The sequence below is a fragment of the Mastigoproctus giganteus genome, chromosome 7, assembly GCF_048544385.1.
Source record: "Mastigoproctus giganteus isolate SK-2022 chromosome 7, ASM4854438v1, whole genome shotgun sequence".
Classification (NCBI taxonomy): Eukaryota; Metazoa; Arthropoda; class Arachnida; order Uropygi; family Thelyphonidae; genus Mastigoproctus; species Mastigoproctus giganteus.
Window position 1 is genome coordinate 103,632,645 of NC_143581.1, and position 7,045 is coordinate 103,639,689.

The window sequence follows — 7,045 nt, forward strand, 5'->3', positions numbered from 1 at the left end:
GGATCAGTATTAGGACCACTGTTGTTTTTAATTTTCATAAATGACATTGATGAAGGGATAGAGGACGTGATGTCTAAATTTGCAGATGATTTTAAAATTGGTAGAGTAGTTAATGATCACTATCAAGCTGAGCTTCTTCAGAAAAACCTAGATAGACTTCAGGAATGGTCAGAAAAATAGCAGCTATGCTTTAATCCAACAAAGTGTAAGGTAACACTGGGAAACAGTAATCCCAAAATAACTTATTCACTTGGTGAAGTTCAACTAAACCCAGTACTGGAGGAAAGGAACTTGGGTGTTATGATACGGTCAGACATGAAATTCTCTGAGAATTGTAAACAGGTTGCAAGGAAGGCCCATGGTGTCCTCTCGATGATCTATCGAACTTTTGCAAGTAGAGATAGGGACAAAATAATCCCATTATAATCCCACGCTTTTGTTAGACCACACTTGGAATACTGTGTTCAAGTATGGAGACCGCACCTAAAAAAAGACATCAAGCTTCTTGAAAGGGTGCAAAGGTGGGTAACTCGCCTGGTGAGATTGGCAAAAGGGTCGTCCTTATGAAGAAAGACTTCAAATATGTGGGTTGCAGAGTTTGGAAAAGACCCCTTAGAGGAGATTTGATTTCTTAAAGCTCTGAGAGGCATCCGTAAAATGAATGAGGATGGAATTTTCAAGATTAAAAATGATGCTAGAACTAGGGGACATAAATTCAAGTTAAGGGGGGAGATGTTTAGATTGGACTGCATGAAGTTTTACTTTAGTCAGCAAGTAAAAATTACTGGAATGAGTTGCCTACATGGGTGGTACAGGCTGACAGTTTGGAGAAATTCAAAGGACATCTGATAGTACCTTCGGGTGAGGGAAACACATAGGATGATAAGTTTAATTTCCTTTTCTTTTATCAATAATTAGTTTTTTTTTTTTATTTGTTTTATTCGGGGTTTTTTTTTTTTTTTTGGCTGGTGCAGCAAAGCCATAGGCTTTCTTGCACCATGCGGCCATTACTGATACTTTATCTATCCTGGTCATCAGTAATGCTTTGTGATAAAACTATTTAGGCACAATAATTCATGAGGTAGAATGGAGTACAACCGCCAACTTGAGAGTAATCAAAAAATGTGGTGAAGGTGAATTTTCGTGTAATAAATGTACTGGCCTAGATAAGTGATGGGACAATCACATCCAGCTCATCTGTGACTCTACACCAGATATTTCTGCACAAAGTGTTTTCCTTTTTAACTTTTTAAACTATAATCCATATTAAAACCCATTTGCATTGGCCAAGAGTCACCTGTAATAAAAATAAAATTGTCTCTAACATATGTGAAGCAAACATTCTGTATCCCTTTGTGGTAAAACAACCCACAGAAAAGTACAAAAATTCCTTCTTCCCAAAAACACAACTCCCACATGTAATTGTTGAAGTTTCCAACCATCAAGATTTCAGATGAATAGTCTATTTATAAATTAAAATCCTAATGTCCCACTTGATATTAAGCAGAACAAGGAAAATTACAATTAAATTTTTTTTATAGATATTATCAGTTATTTTAATCAAATTAACCAGGGAAACATAATTTCTTCTACACAGTTCAATAAATCTTCACATGAATGAACGATGAGGAAAAAATCTGCTCAAAAATTCAAATGATCAATTACACATAAAATAAACATTAAATATGCAATTGGCTTCAAGAACATTACATTGTCATAAGTAATCCTTTTTTGTAGTTGAATTACTTTCCTTTGTTTTTGAAAGAATATTTGTTAATTTTCTTTAAGATATTATTATATGTGGGAGTTCTTTTTTTTGCCCTGTGACAGGTACTGGTACCAAGTGCATGGAGTGGTTGGTTGTGTCCGATTACAATTACTATTATTGTTACTGTTGGTCGAGGAACTCTTACTATCCTACAGGTGTTCAGGATCATGGCTTACTGGAGTTCCATGTAAGTGTTCTCTGAGAGGCCTATTATGCAAGATTCTTATGGAGACTCTTTGGCACCATACCAGTGGTTGACACAATGATCAGGATGGTTATCACTTGTTCCACATGCCACCTATCTTTGACTTCCTGTCTTAAGTCTTGAGTACTTCATGATATGTTTTCTGGAGGTTGCTGGTGTTGAGCACAGCTATGTCAATCATGTAGGTAGCAATTTAATCCTTGTCAATGAAGGTTATGTCTGGTCTGCTGTACAGGATTGTCTTATCCATTATTATGACACAGTCCCAGTATAGTCTGTGAGTATAGGTCTCTAGTATGGCAGAGGCTCATACTTGTAATACAATAAGAGTTGTTTGATAAGGTGGTATTTTAGTGCTAGCTTATGATGTATTATACTGGCCACCTGGTCATGTCTGTGTGTGTACTCCATCTGGATGATCACACTGCATCCTGCAGTGATGTGCTGAATTGTTTCTGTGGCCAGGTGGATCACTGACATGTTATTATTAATCCTTGGCAATGTTATTATTATTATTATCAGAAAGCAAGCTTATAAAGTACCAGCCAAAAGAAACAAAAAAAAAAAAAAAACCTCCCACTTTACCTGCCCAACAATTTATTCAGTTCTTTAAATTTATTCAAATATATCCACTTCCACACAACAATAAATGAAATTTCTTTTAACAATAAATGATACACTGGTTGAAGGCAAACCTACACACATCTAGCCCACAATAATCACGCCTCAATTTAAATTTATTCCTGATCATGTGTAAAGTTAGAAAGAGGGAAAATGCCATCAGCACTGAACTTGCTCAAGCCATTCAAAGACTTAAACACTTCGATCGGTTCACTTCACTGGGGCTTAGTCTTCAGACACCACAAGTTCCAAAATTGAAGCACTTCTTGGTAAAACCGTTATTTCATTTTCTTCAACAATCTATTCCGATTCTCTACATGCATTCCAGCGGATCTAAATCCTTCATAAAATGAGACCTCCAGACCTATATGCAGTATTCAAGATGAGGCCTAACAACTGCCTTATATAATAGGATAATCACCTTCTCCCTGCTGCCAAAATTCCTGAATATCACCGACAAAAACCACGTGCTGTCCTAGTAGCCTATCTGCATTGCTCACAGAACTTCATATCAAACTGCACAATTAACCCGAGACTTTTTCACTTTCCACTCCCCTGAGTGTACTACCATACAGTGGGTATGTTAATCTGGTATTACTGCGACCCATATGCAGTATCTTGCATTTGTCAATGTTAAACTTCAAATACCATTTCTCAGCACATGTGCCTAATTTTTTTTAGATCTTCTTCTAATAGCTTACCCTAATTTATTCATTACCCACACTGCCAACTTTCTGCAAACTTATACATTAAGCCTGATGTACCTTTATCAATATCATTAATAATTACAAAAAACTACAATGGGGCCTTAATAACCACTCTCTCTCTGTCTTCTTCCATTCACCCATTATCCACACCAGTAACTTGTCCTTAATGCCACACTGCTGGAATTTGTATAGCAGTCTTTTTATTAGCATTAGTAGAGGCATATGATGCAAGAAAGCAAGTTTACAGCATTAGGCAAAAAAAAAAAATTCTAATTTCACCCATCATTCATTTGCTCTAAAAGTCTGTCCACTTCTTCCTTGAATTTATTTATGCTATCAACTTCCACAACAACAGATGGAAGTTTGTTCCAGCAATCAACTACCAGCTGGCTAAATGCAAATTCCCACACATTTTTTTCACAACTATCTTTCCTCAATTTCAGTTTATGCCCCCCCCCAGGTTTATAATCTGAGCAAGAAGAATGCCAACAGCACTGAGCCTCCTCAATCCATTCAAGGCCTTATACACCTCAATGAGATCACCTCACAGGTGCCTAGTCTCCAGACACTGCAATTTGCAGAACTTAAGCCTTTCTTCATTGCACCCCTTTGTTCCCCTCACCAGTCTTGTTATCCTCCTCTATACGTGTTATAGCAATTCTACATCCTTCCTAAAATGAGGCTTCCAGACCTATATGCAGTACTCAAGATGTGGCCTGACCATTGCCTAATACAAGGGGATAATCACCTCCTTATTCCTTAGCAAAATTCCTATACATCATTCCTACTCTGGCAGACTGTCTGCACTGCTCAGAAAACTTCATATCTGACTGCACAATTTCCCCCAGGTCTTTTTCATACTCCACTACCCTGAATGGAGAATGTAACATATTTCTCTGGGGTTACTGCTACCCATATGTAGTACTTTACATTTGTCATTGTTAAACTTCAGTTAATTTATTCATTACCCACACTGCCAAGCTTTCTGCAAACTTATACATTAAGCCTGATGTACCTTCATCAATATCATTAATAATTACAAAAGAATAATGGGCCCAATGCCGAACCCTGAGGGACACCATTAATAACATTAGTCCACAAAGAGCAGAAGACTCTCTGTCTTCTCCCGTTCAACCATCCTTTTATCCATTGTGGCTCTTGTTGTAACTCCATTAGTTTTTCTGGAAAAGCAGGTAAGCTAACAGTTCTGTGTTATTCATGTCACCTTTTGATCCCCATTTGTGAATTGGAGTTACATTAGTATATCTTCAATCCATAGGAACCTTCCCTGAATCCAAAGATGCCCTCATAATTATGGCTAACAGTGTGCCTACCTCCTCTGCTGCCCATAACTGGACAGATACATCTACCACAGGTGCCCTTTTATTTCAACAATTTCTCTTCCATTTTTCTCTCAGTCATCACAAAATCATTGTTCCATTAAGTTTTGATGAACATCTGCAAATCCCCCCTCTCTAAAGAACTCTTACATGAAAGTAGAGGCAAAATACCTATTCACTTCATCAGATTTGGTTTGGTTGTTATGGAGCATGGAAGACTAAGGCCATGATGCACAAAGTCTACACTTCATCAGAAACATGAGCAAAATTATCAACAGTTAAACACAGACATCAAGCACACCAATGTGATTCAACCCCTTCCTTCCACTGGTAATAAAAATAAAGTCATTGCTGACCTTTTCTTGGCCATACTTCTCGTAATCTGCCTTAGCTTGCCTAACCTTTTTTGTGAATTGATTATAGATTAGTTTATATCTACCACAGGCTTTCTTCTCTGCCACAAGTCTCATCGGTTTACCTGACATCAATTCGGATCTAAGCCTGGATCAGTATTTCTTAGTTGGTACGCAAAGCCTAGTAGCTTCTATGATTACTTCTCTGAATGTTTCCCATTTAAAATTTGCTGTTGGTAACATCATCAGATGGTCCTACTGCATAGAATTTAATGTATGAAGAATCAGTGCTGATAAGCAGATAAAGAGTAATGTATAAGCAGATAAAGAGTACTCTTGTTGCATAACATGCTACTGCAGAAAATCTTCCAATAAACCTAGAAGTCTTGCTAATATGAATAATATATATAGAAGATAAACATTTATAAAATATAACAAAATCAGTGAGATTTTTCTCATTGGATAGTGGTGTATCATATAAAAGGTTTGCTGGATTTAACATTTGCATATCGGCATTACAAGATACTAGTGTGTAACATTGGTAAACACGTTATGACGTCACTTCCTTCCGGCAAATGTCAAGATTTTTTTTCGCCATTTCCAAATTTGAAAGTAAGCCAGGTTTATATGAGAAAATAACACATTAGTCACATCACGGGAAAGCTTATAAAATAAGATCGCGTAACTATGCTGAAACCTTATATTACGTTCTACCCGCTCTCTTTAATCAGAATTATAAAAAGAGCAAGTAAATATAAGAAGGAAAATAAAAGAAGGAAAATTCAGTGACCCATACTTGGTCAATAAATATACTGTATATCCAACTCCGAAAACAAGCAAGTTGACATCGGATAATATCTGCAAAAGCTTTGTCTCAACAATTACACATTTTAAATGAACTTAAACTAATATTTATACATTTTACGAAATCAGATTTTTTTTAATTTTTTTCAGTGGTACAATTTCACTAGAAAGCAAAGAAAAACATATACACTTTACAACCATGCAAAAATTATAATCTGCCTGGCGAAAGATGCTGCCCACAGAGTAATAACATATCTTACTTCTCTGTGATCCTGCCCTCTGAAGTACCCTTCATTCAACAAAATCAAATAAATACTAGCTCTCAGGAGGAAAACACCTATAACTGTAAAGGAAGGAATTCATTAAACAGCCCAAATTTCTTCTCATAACCAAATGTCTACAGTATAATGCAATATTCGTTGCTGTTACAGTATGGTTTCAGGAGCTACAGCGAATAAGGCCATATTGCTTCGTGTATTTTCTCTGTAAATTGCATGTGTTCTGAGCAGCGCTCCCACTCCTGGGTTTTTCCACCCAGATCTGGGTTTTTTGATTGTCATCTGGGTTGATAGGTTTTTTTCACAAAAATATCTCATTATCTGGGTTTTTTCGGTAATTTTTAATTTTAAGTCAAAATTTATTTTTATTTCTTGTAAATACAATAAAATTTAATACATTTAATAACAGTTTACAATTTTCTTAATTTTATATTCTAACAATACTGATCATAATTTGTAATATCTCAAGTGCTTGTACAAAATACTACAAATGTAAAAGGATTTCAAAGTTTTCGCAGGGTTCTACACTATGAAATTATGCTTACATGTTCATACATGTAAGCATACATGTTCGTGTTACTAACATGTATGCGCAGCCTATTGAGCAGGTGGAAGGCGGTCTTTACTGCACAGTCTTTCGTGATATTATTGCATTATTTGGTGTGATTTTTACATTCATGCGTGTACTACATACAGTGATATAATAAATTTAAATTGTAGTGACTATTTCTATTTTATGTTAATGGATTAGTGATTTATTTTTTTATTTTATAGAACATTTTAAATAAGATAACTGCTAATTAGCCATACCCACAAATTGCCCACAATGTCTGAAACTTGTTCTCCACAGAGAAAGATGAGTAAACGGTGGTATACTCAAAATTTTAGAAATGAATGGTTAGAAGATCCGGAATTAAAGGCTTGGTTGAAAGAAGACAGTAATGAAAAAGGTGCATCTTACTGTATTTG

The 7,045-nt window shown here is 35.9% G+C and overlaps 1 protein-coding gene across 7 annotated transcripts in view; it reads right to left on the reverse strand.

The window, feature by feature from the left end:
- Nucleotides 1-6,171, reverse strand: part of Pex23 (tectonin beta-propeller repeat-containing peroxin 23) — an 851,062-nt gene extending 844,891 nt beyond the window's left edge. For 6 of the 7 annotated variants that reach the window (XM_090377810.1, XM_090377813.1, XM_090377811.1 and 3 more), the window contains exon 1: nt 6,059-6,171. The gene's annotated coding sequence lies outside the window, so the exon portion shown is untranslated. Of the gene's footprint in view, nt 1-5,790; nt 5,889-6,058 lie in introns of those variants that run through there. The other variant, XM_090377808.1, reaches the window with a different exon arrangement.
- Between the last annotated feature and the right edge of the window lie 874 nt (nt 6,172-7,045).